The following is a 19,237-nucleotide window of genomic DNA, read 5'->3' as shown; positions in this document are numbered from 1 at the left end:
TTGATCCAGAGAGGGAAGCTGCTCTCACTGAAATAATCAGCCGGCCGCTGAAATTGACACAACTGACAGTTGGGGTCCATAAGCCCCCCCGCGGTATATCGCGAACCGCGGTATTGCGGAGCGCGGTATAACGGGGGACTACTGTAGAGAGCTTATTAGAGCAGGGTGTACTTAGGACAGTAGCCTCGACTAATAATGCCCCTATTTGGCCAGTGAAGAAGCCCGACGGATCATGGCGTCTGACCATTGATTATCGGGAACTCAACAAAGTTACCCTAGCAGTAGCCCCCACGGTAGCAGCAAGTCCCGAGACCATGCTCAAGCAGGGTCTCAACTCCAAATATTTCACGGTATTGGACATTAGCAACGGCTTTTGGTCAATCCCATTGGCAAAGGTGTGCCAGTACAAATTTGCCTTCACATTCAAAGTACAGCAGTACACGTGGATATGTCTCCCACATGGATTCCACAATTCCCCCTCCATTTTCCACCGACAGCTGGCAAATGGACTAGCAAACTTTTCCCGACCCGACTATCTGGAACAGTACGTGGACGACCTATTACTGCAGACAGACACCAAGGCAGAGCACAGCACGCTTCTGTCTGAACTCCTGGAACTTCTGAACTCAATCGGATGTAAAGTTAACCCCAGAAAGGCCCAACTATTGGAAAATAAAGTGATGTATTTGGGTACAGTCATCACGCACGGCAAATGCGAGATCGAGTTCAAAAGAATTGACCCGATCGTCAAATTGCCCCTTCCCCAAAATGTTTCAGCCCTCCGGTCATTTTTAGGACTGGTTGGGTATTGTTGGAACCATATCAATGGTTTTGCGACCAAGGCAGCCCCACTATCAGACCTCCTTAAGAAAGGAGCCCCTTGGGAATGGCTTCCACAGTATACAGAGGCTGAGACTTCAGACCACGCCCCGATACGCCCACAAGCTGCCACAGCAGAGACAGCGACTGTGACTTTGACGACAGCCACAGCACGCCTCTCTACTGCCCTGATACCACAGACCCCACACACACCAACTACGACCCTGACTACAGTGATTTAGAGATCACTTACATTAAAACTCCAGACCCACACCCAAACCCACCGCCCAACTATGACGACCCCGAAAACGTTCATTCAAATTTAGACCCCCACAATTTGGCACAGGGACAATTCTTGGAGACTTTTCCGAAATGACGAAAGTGACCCCCGGTCACACAACGCTAAAATTGCATGTCTGATCCATACAAGGGTATGGGATCCAGGAGAAGAGGATGGCACTGAGTCTGACTCCCGACACGGCAACCCCTTTGCGACCCTGTTTGCAGAGAATGAAGAGAAGTGAGGTGTCCAGATGATGTAAAAAGAGGAACCGCTTGAGAGATAAACGGTGTCCTTTCTGATGGAACCTTCATGCATGTTGATGATGCTTGTTTGTATGTTAAATGTTTGATTTGGAGATTGGCCACTCGGTTTTCAGCTGAAAAGCTTGTGACCACCTCACATGCACGTTAAGTTTGTCCGCAGATAATTCTGAGAACTTGACTCAGCTGCAATGTCTGGAGCCCAACTTAAGGCTTCACCCTTCACCCCACTAGGAGCATCTTGGCTCCCCCCCTTTTTTTTAGGTGCCCCTCTATTCTGGGAATAGAGGCTGCAAAGTCACATGAACACATTCATTCCCGTTCGTTCCAGGTCGCTCAGGCAGTGGAGAAACGGCATTGAGGACCCACCTTGTCTGAGGACCCCCCTCTGGTCAGCTAAGGTCGGGTACAGCACAGCACGCCCTACCTGCGGATCCCATTCAAATCTTACCCATCGCGGCCCATACGCAACTCATTTGGATACCTAATTTCTAAAGTTTGGTTTCATTTTTGTTTAAGGTAGCCCTTCGGCTGCCATTCCTTATGCTATTTACATCCAGGAACATTGGGATGGTAAATCACAAAACCTGCGAGACAGCTCGCAGTGGCAAAGTTGTTAAGTGTATGACTGGTCCTAAATTCGCTTTTGAAAAAGAAAATGAGGGGAGTCACAGGGTGTGACTTGGCCATTCATTTAAGGGACAATTGGAATGTGAGGACAGATACACTAACATTACAGGTATTAAACAAATTATTGACAGATACTATGCTTGATCCCATAGCTGTCGGATGTTCGAAGGAGAGATCAGAGCAAGATCAGCAATACAAAAGGACAGAAGGAAGAGAAGAAAGACGAGCGCGATGAAGAACTATATGTTTTCAGTTATTGTTTTTGTATTTTTGCGCGCGGATGCAAACCCTTTTTCCCCTATGACCCCCGCTGTTAATGGTTCCCACACACCGACTTCTCAAAGCCCAGTAAGGAACAGCGATGACCAGACCTGGTGCACAAAATTTATGAATTGGTATTCCCTTTCGTATGTTATTGAATCACTTTTGGTGATAGCAGCTCTCTGCATCGTAGTGCAGACACTTCGGTTAAGAAAATGGAGAAGGAGAGCCTCCTGCTCTTGCGCCTCGACCATATACAGAATACAATCCCCTATTATCGGCTTCCACAAGTCCCCTCAACCCCTTGATGTGTAATGAAGGATTTCACTTTGATTTGATGTTGTAAATAAAGACCTTTTCTGATGTTTTGTAATATTCTGAGTTCGACTGCCGAGCCAGAAATAGAATATAATGATAATGTTTTAAGGATAGGAAGATAGAATGTTTAAATGTGTAAGGGAGTGTAGCTTACAAAGGATAGTTAGAGGTTCCCTAGTAATGCATGTCCCCTTTGACATAGCACCAACCAGAGACTGTTAGATAAAGATTTTGTGTCATAATTGAGGAAAGTGAGATCAGGGAACACAAAGACACCGACCTTGGGTGATCCTTCATGATTTCTCATGAGGATCACAAGGAGGGAGTGTAGCCACCTGGGGTGACCACTGCCCAACACAAAATGGAAGATTGCAAGGAATGCAGGGAAAATGGACATGTTGCAAAAGCAAGCAGCTTGCAAAGTGCTTGTGTATTCTGACTACTGCAGAAACCAGTTCTGACTGCTGCAGAAGCCAGACAGCACTATGAAAAAAAAACAGTTAGCATACTAATGAGGCGATACCGGGTGATCCCCAGATACAATGGAAACAAGTTAAACACAAATCGATACATTGAATGGAAGGCCAGACTTCTTGGCGCCAAAGAAGTCCCAACAACCACCCCAATGATCGAGGCACTGCCCCGTTATTGGGGAATTCAAATCAATCGATTAGGAAGAGAACCAATCGATTGCGAGAGTATAGAGGGTCCGCCCAGGTGGGCGCGAGACCCTGAGGGGGTATAAGACAGAGACCGCGACCCCAGCTCTCTCTCTCTCCCAGTCTCTCCTTGACCAGCCAGCCCTCCCAGCAGAACACCGTTGCAGCAGAAGAACCTTGAGGAGGAGAGGTCTGGACAGTAGCCGCCAACAAATAAGTGTCACACCGCATGCTACGAGAGTAGACACTCCTGACCCCCTTTAGTCCATAACTACTGGAAGCCTGCAGACCCAGGATAAAGCTAAAGGCCGTTGTTCCCTGATCCGGCAGTCCCCTTATCCAGATAAGTATTTGGCCTATTAGTGGTAGGATTAGCCTAGTCTTATAGTTTTATATGCATGATTAGTAGATTACTGTAATATAATAAACGTGTCTTGTTTGAACTTACTAACTGGTGTATGGATTTATTGCTTTGAACTTGAACTTGAAACTTGTGGCGGTATCTTAACGATACCTGGCGACTCCACAGCTAAGGAACGAAATAGAGCCAAATTGAGTGTAAAACACACTCACCCAGAACGAGCAACAGTAGGCGGTCCCCTGATCCGGCTGATCACCTGGAATGTGAGGGGACTGAATGGGCCGGTCAAACGGGCCCGAGTGTTTGCGCACCTGAAGGGGCTGAAGGCGGATGTGGCCATGCTTCAGGAGACGCACCTGAAGGTGGCGGATCAGGTTAGATTGAGGAAGGGATTGGTGAGCCAAGTGTTTCATTCGGGGCTGGATGCAACAAATTGGCGGGTGGCGATTCTGGTGGGGAAGAGGGTGTCGTTTGAGGCGTTGAATGTGGTGGCAGACACTGGCGGGTGGTATGTGACGGTGAGTGGCAAGCTGCAAGGGGAGCGGGTGGTGCTGGTTAATGTATACGCCCCGAATTGGGACGATGCGGGTTTCATGCGGCGCATGTTGGGCCGGATTCCAGATTTGGAGGCGGGGGGATCGATCCAGTTCCAGGACGGGTAGGAGCCCTGCGGTGGCTAAGGTGTTGAGGGGGTTTATGGACCTGATGGGAGGGGTGGATCCATGGAGGTTTGCGAGGCCGAGGGCCAGGGAATTTTGATATTTCTCCCATGTGCATAAGGCCTATTCCCGGATCGACTTCTTTGTTATGAGTAGGGCACTGATTGCGAGGGTGGAGGATGCTGAGTATTCGGCGATAGCCATTTCCGACCATGCCCCGCACTGGGTGGACCTTGAGCTGAGGGAGGAGAGAGACCAGTGCCCGCTTTGGCGCTTGGAGGTGGGGCTGCTGGCAGGCCAATGACAATGGGGAGGTCCGAATGGGGACGGCCTGGGAGGCGCTGAAGGCGGTGGTTAGGGGGGAGTTGATCTCCATTCGAGCCCACAGGGAGAGAAGGGAGCAGAGAGAGAGGGAGAGATTGGTAAGGGAGACGGTGAGGGTGGACAGGAGATACGCTGAGGCCCCGGAGGAAGGATTGCTGAGGGAGCGGCGCAGCCTCCAGGCTGAGTTCGACTTGCTGACCACCAGAAAGGCGGAAGCTCAGTGGAGGAAGGCACAGGGTGCGGTGTATGAATATGGGGAGAAGGCGAGCAGGATGCTGGCACACCAGCTCCGTAAGCGGGATGCAGCTAGGGAGATTGGTGGAGTTAAGGATCGGGGAGGAAATGTGGTGCGAAGAGGGGTAGACATTAATGAGGTCTTCAGGGACTTTTATGAGAAACTGTATCGGTCCGAACCCCCGGCGGAGGAGGGGGGGATGGGGCACTTTTTGGACAGGCTGAGATTCCCAAGGGTGGAGGAGGGACAGGTGGAGGAGCGACAGGTGGAGGGACTGGAGGCGTTGGTTGAGCTGGAGAAGCTGGTCAAAGGGATAGGGAGCATGCAGTCGGGGAAAGAGCCGGGGCCGGATGGGTTCCCGGCTGAATTTTACAAGAAGTATGCAGACCTGCTGGGTCCCCTGTTGGTTAGGACCTTTAACGAGGCAAGGGAAGGGGGGGCTTTGCCCCCAACGATGTCTCGGGCGCTGATCTCCATGATGCAGTGTGGGTCATACAGGCCGATCTCACTTTTGAATGTGGACGCCAAGCTGTTGGCAAAGATCTTAGCCGTGAGGATAGAGGACTGTGTGCCGCAGGTTATCCACGAGAATCAAACGGGGTTTGTGAGGGAGAGGCAGCTGAACACCAACAAAAGGAGGCTCTTGAACGCTATAATGATGCCGGCGGTAGAAGGGGAGGCGGAGATTGTGGTGGCGCTGGACGCGGAGAAGGCCTTTGACAGGGTTGAGTGGGAGTACTTGTGGGAGGTGTTGGAAAGTTTCGGGTTTGGGGAGGGGTTTGTTAGTTGGGTGAGGCTGTTGTATGAGGCCCCGATGGCGAGTGTGGCCACGAATAGGAGGAGGTCGGAGTATTTTCGGCTATTCCGAGGGACAAGGCCGGGGTGTCCCTTGTCCCCCCTGCTCTTTGCGCTGGCAATTGAACCCCTGGCTGTGGCGCTGAGGGAGTCGGGGTGTTGGAGGGGGCTGGTCCGGGGTGGAGAGGAGCACCGAGTGTCGCTCTATATGTGGCGGACCCGGTGGGGGGAATGCCGGAGGTGATGGGGATTCTCCGGGAATTTGGGGATTTCTCAGGATACAAGATCAACTTGGGGAAGAGCGAGCTGTTTGTGGTACACCCAGTGGATCAGGAGGGGGGGATTGGCAGGCTCCCACTGATAAGGGCGGAGAGGAGCTTCAGGTACTTGGGGGTTCAGGTGGCCAGGAGCTGGGGGGCCTTGCATAAGCTTAACCTCACAAGGCTGGTGGAGCAAATGGAGGACGAGTTTAAGAGGTGGGACATGTTGCCGCTGTCTCTGGTGGGTAGGGTACAGTCAGTCAAAATGACCGTGCTCCTGAGGTTTCTGTTCCAGTTCCAGTGCCTCCCCATCCTTATCCCGAAGGCCTTTTTCAGGCGGGTTAACAAGAGCATTACGGGGTTTGTGTGGGCGCACGGGACCCCGAGGGTGAGAAGCGTGTTCTTGGAGCGGGGCAGAGATAGGGGGGGCTGGCGATGCCCAACCTCTGTGGGTACTATTGTGCTGCCAATGCAGCGATGGTGCGTAAATGGGTGATGGACGGGGAGGGGGCAGCATGGAAGAGGTTGGAGATGGCGTCCTGTGTGGGCACGAGCCTAGAGGCACTGGTAACGGCGCCGCTGCCGCTCCCTCCAATGAGGTATACCACGAGCCCGGTGGTGGCGGCTACCCTCAAAATTTGGGGGCAATGGAGACGGCACAGGGGGGAGGTGGGGGCCTCGATGGGGGCCCCGATACAGGGAAACCACCGGTTTGTCCCGGGGAGAATTGATGGCGGGTTCTTGAGTTGGCACAGGACAGGTATCAGGAGGTTGAGGGTCCTGTTTGTAGAAGGGAAGTTTGCGAGCCTAGGTGCGCTGGAGGGGAAGTTCGGGCTCCTCCCGGGGAGTTCCTTTAGGTACATGCAGGTAAGGGCGTTTTTCATCGGCAGGTGGCGGAGTTTCCTCTGCTGCCGCCGCGTGGGATCCAGGACAGGGTGCTCTCGGGGGTGTGGGTTGGTGAGGGGAGGATCTCGGCAGCGTACCAGGTGATGCAGGAGATGGATGAGGCCTCAGTCGAGGAGCTGAAGTGTAAATGGGAGGAGGAGCTGGGTGAGGAGATAGAGGAGGGGACGTGGGCGGATGTCCTGGGGAGGGTGAACTCCTCCTCTTCTTGTGCGAGGCTTGGCCTCATACAGTTTAAGGTGCTGCATAGGCCTCACATGACTGGGACAAGGATGAGTCGGTTCTTTGGGAGTGAGGACAGGTGTATCAGGTGCTCAGGGAGTCAAGCAAATCATGCCCATATGTTCTGGGCATGCCCAGCGCTGGGGGAATTTTGGAAGGGCGTAGCAAGGATGGTGTCGAGGGTGGTAGGATCCAGGGTCAATCCGGGCTGGGGGCTCGCAATTTTTGGGGTTGCAGTGGAGCCGGGTGTGCAGGAGGCGAAAGAGGCCAGTGTTCTGGCCTTTGCGTCCCTAGTAGCCCGGCGGAGGATTCTTCTTCAGTGGAAGGATGCGAGGCCCCCAAGCGTGGAGGCCTGGGTCAACAATATGGCAGGGTTTCTTAAATTAGAGAAGGTGAAATTTGCCCAGAGGGGATCAGTGTAGGGGCTTTTCAGGAGGTGGCAGCCATTTCTGGACTTCCTGGCAGAACGATAGGAAAAGGCCAGTAGCAGCAGCAGCAGCAGCCCGGGGGGGGGGGGGGGGGGGGGGGGTTGTTTTGGACCGAAGGGACTGGCATAGTTGTTCTATGCTAATGGCGGGCGTTGATTTATTTCTTTCTCTATGTGTACACGTGGGGGTGGGGGGGGGGGGGGGGGGGGGGGTTTCGAAGGGGCGGGCGCGTGTTTTGTGCGGATGGCGGGTGTTAATTTACCTCTTCCTTTGTGTATGCGCGGGGGGGGGGTATTGTGGGTTTTTTTCTGTTCTTTGTAAAAAAAAAAATTGTAACTTTTTGTTGTTGATATTTTATGAAAATTTTGAATAAAACTCTACACAGACAGTCACCCAAGGCCTGAATTGTACGCGGGTCGCTGGCACTGTGAGGCAGCAGTGCTAACCACTGGATAATGGAAAAGTGGTGATGTTCTTGGGTGTGATGGGTGCTAAAACCTTTGGCTTATTAAGAATCATGGGGTTGCCTGACAAACCTGGCACATAATTGTATGAGAACATTATAAAAGTCCTTGAATGCATATATCCCCTTGGCCACTTGTCAGTGCAGAAAGATTTAGGTTTCGCAAAAGAAACCAAGAAGAAAGGGAAACAATTTTGCAGTATGTTGCAGTACTTAAAAAGTTCACTAAACATTGTGAATTCAATGAAATACTGAAAGATATCCTCTGTGACAGGTTGGCCTGTGGCCTTCGTATCACAAAATGCAGAACATCAGAGAGATTGCAGTCTCCATGGAGCTAGCTGGCAAAAGAAGCATAGCAGCTGAGTGCATGAACACGAGTGCATAACACGGCTGCTGATCATACAAGCCGGCTGAGAATGTTATCATTGTGGAAAGCCTGGTCTCTGTCCATCTGAATGCTGGTGCTGAGACCTCGAATACCATCAATGCAGCAAGAAGAGTCACGCTGAACATGCACGCAAAAACAAAATAGGAGTATTAACTCAGAAAAGCAAACCAGAGAGAAAGAAATTTGCAGTGTAGCATAACGAGAAGAAAAATCTGCATATTAAACAGCAGGAATGGAAGGTCCACCGTGACACCAAGTTCAAAGAAGTCTCCCTCTATATCTTGTCACCATTGGCTGGTTCACTGGGCTACTGCTGCTGGAGGACCAACCAATACTTATGGAACTGGATACAGGGGCAGCAGTTTCTCTGGTCCCAGATGATGCGAATAAAGAGAAGCTTAACATCTTCCCTTGACGCCTGCAAAAGTAATTCTGAAAACATATACAGCAGTTTCTGTTCCTATGATGGGCAGGACAGAAATTAAAGTGGACAGACTGCTAAGTTATCACTGTTAGTGGTGAAGGGCAACCACCCAGCTTTAGTTGAATGGTCATGACTTCAGAAGATCTGGTTAAACCGGACAGAGGTACTCAGGAATGTGACAGAAGAGACTGGTCCGACAGCTGTTATATAAAAACATACTGTTGTTTCCAAAGGAGATTTGGGAAGCATGAAGTGAATTACCAGAAAATTGAATATCAAAGCTAGCTCTCAACCAGAAGGCCAAAACCGTGCCTTATCCCTTACGACCAAACATTGAAGGGCCTGGTCAAGATAGGAGTCCAGATACCTGTCCCTCATGGTGAATGGGCATATCCAACATTCTAGTGCTCAACAAAGACAGCTCCTAATGTATCTTTGGGGAGTTCAGGATTACTGTTAAACCCTTGTTGTGTGCTGAGCAATATTCACTTCCTTGGATTGAGAACTTTTCTGCTGGCCAGGCTGATAAAAAGAAATTTAGTAAAATTGACATATGACATGCCTACTTACAAATGCACTTTATTAAGAAGTCACAAGACTATTTTACCATTACAACACACAAGGGACTGTACAGATATTTCTACTTGCCTTTTAGAATAACGTCAGCTCCCTCCCTGTTTTAAAGGCCCATGGACCAGATCCTGAGTAGCTTACCTAGAGTTCAATGCTACCTTGATGATATCTTGGGCAAAATTGATGAGGATCATCTCAAGAACTTGGAAGCCATCCTACAAAGTCTAGAGGAGCAAAGTCCATAAGTTCATAAAGACAAATGTGAGTTTTTTCAGCCCTCTGTGGAACATTTGGCGCATGTCATTGACACTGTTGGGCTTCACAAAGCACATTCCAAGGTCATGGCTATTGTAGATGCTCCAGCTCCTCAGAATATCAGCCAGCTTTGCTCTTTCTTAAGGCTACTGAATTATTACAGAAGATCTATTCCACAGCTGGCAATCCTGCTGAAACTCCTGCATGAACCTCTGTGTCAGAACAAAACCTAGAAATGGACAAAGGCCTGCAACGCTGCGCTCAAGAAGGCTAAATCAACACTAAGAGATACTGACACACATTGACCCCTCCTTACCTCTGCAACTTACGTGTGATGTATCGCCTCCTAGATTTGAGGGCCATTGTTTCACACGTACCACCCTCAGTAGCAGAGAGGCTCATAGTATTTGCTTCACAGACTTTAAACAAGACAGAGACCCAAGACTCTCAAATAGAACACGAAGCACAAGGACCATTTTGATAATCCAGATATTTCACCAGTTTGGGTGAAGATTTGCTCTTCCGACTGATCATCAACCACACACCTCAATATTCGGTTCACATACAGGCATCAACTCTATAGCTACAAGCAGAATGAAACATTGGGCATTGCATTGATGTTCTCTGTTCACACATATCACATCAAATATCGTGTTCGCTTCAGCAGCACATATACTAAAATTAGAATCATACAGAGAAGATTTGCATGGCCCATATGCAAGGAAGACACGCAAATTCATAAAATGTTCCATATTTTAAACGAAAGACATCAAATATCGAAAATCTATTTTGCATGGCAATGTGGATGGTCTTTCAAAGCTGCTAAATTATAGCTAAGGTAAACCCCTGTGGGGTTTTTTTGAGGCAGTCTACACTCTCCCTAATTCTGAAAACTTTTTTTTAAATTGACATTTCCAATAAGGGGTGAAGTATTTGGTACTCATGTTTGTTTAGTTTGCCATACTTTACAAGCCAGTGCATTTTGAGATCACAGAATCCGTGTTTGTTTTATGTGTGTGTTGTTACTGTTGTGCTGCTGCATGGTCACTTTAAGAGTTGAGTCACGTGATAATTCATGATGACAACGGCTACTTCGCTGGCTGTGAGTCAGTCTAGACCAATCCTTTGTACAATTAAAAACCATCTCATAAACCTCTGTCGATTAATGCTTTCAACCCATGAAATGTGACATTTCCATTCGTTTATCCTGCAAGAACAATGCATAACATAATAAAAAAGAAAAGTGGCGACGAAAAACATATCGGGGGAAAAAAATTTGAAGTGAAAAGAAAATCGGCGTTGAGGCAGATTAATAGCAGGTCAGCGATTGCACCCCACGCCTGGCATTGGACCAGTTGGGTCTTTGGGCAAATTTAAAAAAAGAAAAGCTTATGTACCTCAATGTTAATATTCAACAGCCCAAGGAGTTCAGCTGCAGAGCCCACCACGTGTAGTCAAGTAAGCCACAAATGTAGAGGGGACAAACAAACTAATTCTGGCATTGGTAGCTGATGCAATTGGCTTATTCACCATATTTAAAATAGACCATTGATATCAGGGAGGTTGCGAGAGCGTCTGATATCACTGAAAAATGGCAGGAACAATTGGAGTCACGGGTCCATTTAAGGAAGACTCAGAATCCTAGAAATCATTAGGGCAGCACGGTAGCATTGTGGATCGCACAATTGCTTCACAGTTCCAGGGTTCAGGTTCGATTCCAGCTTGGGTCACTATCTGTGCGGAGTCTGCACATCCTTCCCGTGTGTGCGTGGGTTTCCTCCGGGTGCTCCGGTTTCCTCCCACAGTCCAAAGATGTGCAGGTTAGGTGGATTGGCCATGCTAAATTGCCCTTAGTGTCCAAAATTGCCCTTAGTGTTGGGTGGGGTTACTGGGTTATGAGGATACGGTGGAGGTGTTGACCTCGGGTAGGGTGCTCTTTCCAAGAGCCGGTGCAGACTCGATGGGCCGAGTGGCCTCCTTCTGCACTGTAAATTCTATGATATGCAGAGAGATTCTATTATTATATACCAGCCAATAAAATTTCAGAAGACATTCAGGTCCTTGCTTTTCTTTGAACAATTGGAAACTAAACTTGAAGTTTGGTTCAACCTGAGAAACCTGGTGACAACACGTTATCAAACATTGGTTAAAATGACTTCCAGTGGTGGCCATGAGCTGAGTGGTCAAATGGAAGGTGACTCTCTCTTAGGAACTTCTTACCAGGCACTTTTAACCGGTCAAGAGCATACAAAAATATTAAGTAATCAGGTCATGGGATTTGAGTAGAATAAGGATGATATACTTAATGGGAGTAGCCAGGGCTGAAGCAATCAGATTTTGAGTCAATCCATTTAGATTTGACTGTGACCAGAACAGCAGCTTCTAGAAAGGGTTGTCAAGGTAAACAGTGATTTGACACAGACAAACATTTATAGGCTGTTTCCTGAAGGATCTCGCTCTCTCTCTCTCTCAATCTCTCTCTCTCTCCAAGACATTGCTGTACATCAAGTATTCCTTTATTTGCTAACTGTATTTAAAAGTGGGTTTTGACCTGTGATGGGTTTTGCGTGTTTGGAGTTAGAAGATAGCAGTTCGGAGTTTCATTTTATTTTTAAGCATTACTTAACTGGTAATTGTAAGCTATATTTTCTATGCTGTTGAAATTAGTTTAATACCGTGTTAATAATAAAGTTTGTTTTAATATACCATGTCCTTATTTGTGTGTGGAGTCACTCCTGGAGTGAATATCCTTTCCTCAGAGCTTTATAAATTAAAAAATATTGGGCTTTCTGCCCAGTACCCGAGTAAGCGCTCGAGTCTAGTCCAGAATCGTTATAGAAACAAATTCTAACTTTTGTAAGGAACCACTTTTAAATCCTTGTCCGATCCTTGTTCCCCTTTTAATTACTGACTTGCTGTTTGATGGAACATTGGAGATTTTGGATTTAGACTACAGACTGTAGATTTGAACCAGCTCCGCCCCGCTGCTGCAAGCTGCTATTGCGACTGGGCCAGGCAGTCCCCTGAGGGCAGTGTGCAAGGTGGTAGGGTCCTGTGATGTCATTTTGATGGACATTGCCAGCAGCCAATCAACTCTTCTGGGATTCCGGGTGTAATGAACTCCAATTGGCTTTATTGGTTGGCCAATTGGAGTAGAACATAGAACATAGAACATAGAACATTACAGCGCAGTACGGGCCCTTCGGCCCTCGATGTTGCGCCGACCTGTGAAACCATCTGAAGCCTATCTGACCTACACTATTCCATTTTCATCCATATGTCTATCCAGTGACCACTTATATGCCCTTAAAGTTGGCGAGTCCAGTTCTGTTGCAGGCAGGGCGTTCCACACCCCTACTACTCTCTGAGTAAAGAAACTGCCTCTGACATCTGTCCTATATCTACCACCCCTCAATTTAAAGCTATGTCCCCTTGTATTGGTCATCACCATCCGAGGAAAAAGACTCTCACTGTCCACCCTATCTAACCCTCTGACTATCTTGTATGTCTCTATTAAGTCACCTCTCAGCCTTCTCCTTTCTAACGAAAACAACCTCAATTCCCTGAGCCTTTCCTCGTAAGACCTTCCCTCCATACCAGGCAACATCCTAGTAAATCTCCTCTGAACCCTTTCCAAAGCTTCCACATCCTTCCTATAATGTGGTGACCAGAACTGCACGCAGTACTCCAGGAGTGACCGCACCAGAGTTATGTACAGCTGCAGCATGACATTGTGGCTCCGAAACTCAATCCCCCTACTGATAAAGGCTAGCACACCATATGCCTTCTTAACAGCCCTGTTAACCTGGGTGGCAACTTTCAGGGATTTATGTACCTGGATGCTGAGATCTCTCTGTTCATCTACACTACCAAGAATCTTGCCATTAGCCCAGTACTCTGCATTCCTGTTACTCCTTCCAAAGTGAACCCCCTCACACTTTTCCGCATTAAACTCCATCGGCCACCTCTCAGCCCAGCTCTGCAGCTTATCTATGTCCTTCTGTATCCTATAACATCCTTCAGCACTATCCACAACTCCACCGACCTTCGTGTCATCTGCAAATTTACTAACCCATCCTTCTACACCCTCTTCCAGGTCATTTATAAAAATGACACACAGCAGTGGCCCCAAAACAGATCCTTGCGGTACACCACTAGTAACTGAACTCCAGGATGAACATTTGCCATCAACCACCACCCTCTGTCTTCTTTCAACTAGCCAATTACTGATCCAAACCGCTAAATCACCTTCAATCCCATACTTCCTTATTTTCTGCAGTAGCCTACCGTGGGGAACCTTATCAAACGCCTTACTGAAATCCATATACACCACATCAACCGCTTTACCCTCATCCACCTGTTTGGTCACCTTCTCAAAAAACTCAATAAGGTTTGTGAGGCATGACCTAACCTTCACAAAACCGTGTTGACTATCGCTAATCAACTTGTTCTTTTCAAGATGATTATAAACCCTATCTCTTATAACCTTTTCCAACATTTTACCCACAACCGAAGTAAGGCTCACAGGTCTATAATTACCAGGGTTGTCTCTACTCCCCTTCTTGAACAAGGGGACAACATTTGCTATCCTCCAGTCTTCCGGCACTATTCCTGTCGACAAAGACGACATAAAGATCAAGGACAAAGGCTCTGCAATCTCCTCCCTGGCTTTCCAGAGAATCCTGGGATAAATCCCATCTGGCCCAGGGGACTTATCTATTTTTACATTTTCCAAAATTGCTAACACCTCCTCCTTGTGAACCTCAAATCCATCTAGCCTGGTCGACTGAACCTGAGTATTCTCCTCGACAACATTGTCTTTCTCCAGTGTAAACACTGATGAAAAATATCCATTTAACGCTTCCCCTATCTCCTCTGATTCCACACACAACTTTCCACTACTATCCTTGATTGGCCCTAATCTTACTCTAGTCATTCTTTTGTTCCTGATATACCTATAGAAAGCCTTAGGGTTTTCCTTGATCCTATCCGCCAACGACTTTCCGTGTCCTCTCCTCGCTCTTCTTAACTCTCCCTTTAGGTCCTTCCTGGCTAACTTGTAGCTCTCAAGTGCCCTAACTGAGCCTTCGTGTCTCATCCTAACATAAGCCTTCTTCTTCCTCTTGACAAGTGCTTCAACGTCCTTTGTAAATCACGGTTCCCTTGCTCGACAACTTCCTCCCTGCCTGACAGGTACATATTTATCAAGGATACGCAGTAGCTGTTCCTTGAAAAAGCTCCACATTTCGATTGTACCCATCCCCTGCAGTTTCCTTCCCCATCCTATACATCCTAAATCTTGCTGAATAGCATCATAATTGCCTTTCCCCCAGCTATAATTCTTACCTTGCGGTATATACCTATCCCTGCCCATTGCTAAAGTAAACATAACCGAATTGTGATCACTATCACCAAAGTGCACACCTACATCTAAATCTAACACCTGGCCGGATTCATTACCCAGTACCAAATCCAATGTGGCCTCGCCCCTTGTTGGCCTATCTACATACTGTGTCAGAAAACCCTCCTGCACACACTGCACAAAAACTGACCCATCTATAGTACTCGAACTATAGTATTTCCAGTCAATATTTGGAAAGTTAAAGTCCCCCATAACATCTACCCTGTTACTCTCGCTCCTGTCGAGAATCATCTTTGCAATCCTTTCCTCTACATCTCTGGAACTATCCGGAGGTCTATAGACAACTCCCAACAGGGTGACCTCTCCTCTCCTGTTCCTAACCTCGGCCCATACTACCTCAGTAGACGAGTCCTCAAACGTCCTTTCTACCGCCGTAACACTTTCCTTGATTAACAATGCCACACCCCCCCCCCTCCTCTTTTACCATCTTTTCTGTTCTTACAGAAACATCTAAATCCTGGAACCTGCAACAACCATTCCTGTCCCTGCTACCCATGTCTCCGAAATCGCCACAACATCGAGATCCCAGGTACCAACCCATGCTGCAAGCTCACCCACCTTATTCCGGATGCTCCTGGCGTTGAAGTAGACACACTTCAAACCAGCGTCTTGCTTGACGGTGCCCTCTTTCGAACTTTTAACCACATCCCTGACCTCACTACTCTCAACATCCTGTACACTGGGACTACAATTTAGGTTCCCATCCCCCTGCTGAATTAGTTTAAACCCTCCCGAAGAGCACTAGCAAATCTCCCCCCCAGAATATTGGTACCTCTCTGGTTCAGGTGAAGACCACCCTGTTTGTAGAGGTCCCACCTACCCCAGAATGAGCCCCAATTATCCAGGAAACCAAAAACCCTCCCTCCTTCACCATCCCTGTAGCCACGTGTTCTAATCCTCTCTCTCCTTATTTCTCACTTCGCTAGCACGTGGCACGGGTAACAACCCAGAGATAACAACTCTGTTTGTTCTAGCTCTCAGCTTCCACCCTAGCTCCCTGAATTTCTGTCTCAAATCCCCATCTCTCTTCCTACCTATGTCGTTGGTACCTATGTGGACCACGACTTGGGGCTGCTCCCCCTCCCCCTTAAGGATCCCAAAAACACGATCAGAGACATCACGAACCCTGGTACCTGGGATGCAACACACCAACCGTGAGTCTCTTTCGTTCCCACAGAACCTCCTGTCTGTTCCTCTAACTATGGAGTCCCCAATGCCAAGTGCTCTGTTCTTCTTCTCCCTTCCCTTCTGAGCAACAGGGACAGACTCTGTGCCAGAGACCTGTGACCCATTGCTTACCCCTGGTAAGTCGTTCCCCGCAACAGTATCCAAAACGGTATACTTTTTATTGAGGGGAACGACCACAGGGGATCCCTGCACTGCCTGCCGGTTCCCTCTCCCTCCCCTGACGGCAACCTTCTTCTTTTACCTGAGGTGTGACTACCTCCCTATAACTCCTCTCAATAACCCCCTCCGCCTCCCGAATGATCCGAAGTTCATCCAGCTCCAGCTCCAGTTCCCTAATGCGGTTCTCGAGGAGCTGGAGTTGGGTGCACTTCCCGCAGATGTAGTCAGCAGGGACACTCGAGGTGACCCTTTCCTCCCACATTCTGCAAGAGGAACATTCAACTGCCCTAGCCTCCATTCCCACTGAACTAACTTCCCAACTACTGAAAACTTTTTTAAAAATTTGTTAGTTTAGCAATCCGACGGACAGAACTTTTTTTTGGTTAGAGGAGGAGGATGGGTGGGAGACACTATGTAAGTAGTGTTTCGGGTAAAGCTGTCACTCGAGAACAGCCCCTTCACAAACCACCTTCAACTTACGCTGACCGTACTGCACGTATGCCAATCTCCCCGGAACAGCCAATCAGAAGCTCTGCTCTGCTGCCCTCTGCTGGATGCTTGCCTTCACTCGAACTCCTCGGGTCACTTGCGCAGGCACACCTTCAACTTACGCTGACCGTACTGCATGTATGCAAATCTCCCCAGAACAGCCAATCAGAAGCTCTGCTCTGCTGCCCTCTGCTGGATGCTTGCCTTCACTCGAACTCCTCGGGTCACTTGCGCAGGTACACCTTCAACTTACGCTGACCGTACTGGACGTATGCCAATCTCCCCGGAACAGCCAATCAGAAGCTCTGCTCTGATTGAGGGGGCCCATATAAGCACCTGTGTAGGCTTTGTGAGCCAGTCTTAAGTTGACTGGACTGCTAGTAGCACTGTTTGTAGCTGCTCCTGTAATATCGTTATTGTAAATAAATATTGGTGTGGTGACGGAACTCCTGCCTCCCGTGGATTACTACACCGGGACACTACTGTCTCCTGCGATTAGTGGAGCACCCCCGAGATTTCTGGGAAGACGTATGACTCAATTTTAATTCAGTGCTACTTACACACCAAGAAGAACAGAGGGCTGGATTCTCCCCCGGCAGGATGCTCTCTTTTGCCGGCTGCCCAGAGGTTTCCTGAAGGCGTGGGGCGCCCTACAATGGGAAATGCCATTGACCGGCCGGCGTAATGGAACATCCCACCGGCGGGGTGAAATAGAAATATGGCGCGGCGGGGCGGAGAATCCGGCCCCAGTTCGCACAGCTGAGGTTGGCATCTTTTTCAAAACACTCTCCAACTAGGTCTGTGATGGTTTAACTCCTGATTTAAATGCTGCAAGCATTCCCTCCAACCAGGCCTGTGCAAAGTTCAACCTCTGTGTGAAAGGTTGGGAAAATCCCAGGCTGATATTTCTCTCCTGAGAACCCAAAAAAGGTCCTTAGGACCAGACCCTTTTCTCTTCCTCTCTCCATACCACAGCTAGAACACTGCCTAAAGAAAGAGCAAATTAGCATTTGAGGGGTTGAGTGGATGGAAAACCCTCTTTTGAACTCTTAGGCAGGGGATTCCAAGATTGTCCCAGTGAGACTGAGTGTCAAGCTGGTGGGGATCATGCAAATTAAATGACTCTCCAGAAGAACTCCTGCAGCTCTCGAGGTCTAATTGAAGGTAGATACTAAAAGGTCTGAACCACAGTCGGAGATCCCCAGCATCTTCGAGGGACACCATAGGTGACCGGTTGGCTCTTGGGGATAAGGGGTACCCGCTTAGGTCCTGGCTAGTGACGCCAGTACGGAAGCCGGTGACTGATGCGGAGAACCGATATAATGAGGCCCATTTGACCACCCGGGCTGCTCAGAATGTGGTGGTGCACTGCGGTAAACCTCCCGGAGGTCACCGCTTTGTGGTGGTCTTCTGCCCTCCACAATCTGGCACAGCAGTGCAATGACGTGCTAGAAATGGAGGAGACAGAACATGCAGCCACCTCCTAGGAGAAGCCGGTCTAGGAAGGGTTGGAGGGCGAACGTAGGGAGGACCCGCGTAACCAGCCGGAGACTGGAGCACAGGCAGCGGTGTAGAAGAGCCGGCAAGCCCAAAGGATCAGGGAGGAACTCAACTTCGCCCAAGTCACATAGGACGTGGCTTCGTCCATCATCTCTCCCCTTCCCACCACTGTGTAGCACCCCCCCCCAAACTTGTCCACCTCAACTTACACCATCCCGCCCATCCCCCCTCCCACACCTGGCAATTCCCCCACCCAACCATCCATCTCCCTCCCCCATCCTCCTCACCACCTCTCCCCATTCACTCTATTCCACCCTACCTAGCTCTGTGATTTTCCGGGACACGCTCGGTAGCTCCCCGCTAATGAGGGGAAGCAACACTTAAACCAATCCCGCACAGCAAACTCCAGACAGCCACAGTGTAGACCTCCGCCAAATTCGGGGATGCTGGCCTGGCCAAGTCGAGTCAAGACGGGACATTATGTTTCCCTGAAAGGGCCGAAGGGTCAGCCACAGGGCAGCCAGTGCCACCTGAGCGTCAGCACCAGGGCGATAGGCCTGTGTTAGCACTGTCAGCGGGTCACTATACAAGGCAGGAGGGTGACGATAACCCACTGTGAGCTGACCTCTCGTGCTCCTCAACCTGTGCCATAGTCTGACTTCTGTCTGTCTGCTGAGTGCACGTTCACACCCGTTACCTGCACTTTGTAATCTTTGATGGGATGGGGGGGGGGGGGGCGTGAGATAGGGCCCATGGCAGAGTGTCCGGGGACTGGGGCTGGGGGAGGGCAAATGGGGGATTGGGCGCAGATCGGCCCGCAATACCGAATAATGTGAGAGGTTTAACATGTCTCGGGTGCAACATATGTTTGATGGTGTACAATCCTTTTTTAAAATCTTTATTGTCACAAGTAGGCTTACATTAACGCTACAATGAAGTTACTGTGAAAATCTGCT

General features: G+C 48.9%; 1 non-coding gene across 1 annotated transcript; it reads left to right on the top strand.

The window, feature by feature from the left end:
* Positions 1–10,174: 10,174 nt before the first annotated feature.
* On the top strand, positions 10,175–10,281 carry LOC119962507. The gene has a single exon (XR_005459887.1). It is a non-coding gene; the product is annotated as a U6 spliceosomal RNA (small nuclear RNA).
* The last annotated feature ends 8,956 nt before the right edge of the window (positions 10,282–19,237 follow it).

The sequence above is a fragment of the Scyliorhinus canicula genome, chromosome 2 (assembly GCF_902713615.1).
Source record: "Scyliorhinus canicula chromosome 2, sScyCan1.1, whole genome shotgun sequence".
NCBI lineage: Eukaryota > Metazoa > Chordata > Chondrichthyes > Carcharhiniformes > Scyliorhinidae > Scyliorhinus > Scyliorhinus canicula.
This window is presented reverse-complemented; position numbering and strand designations above follow the sequence as displayed.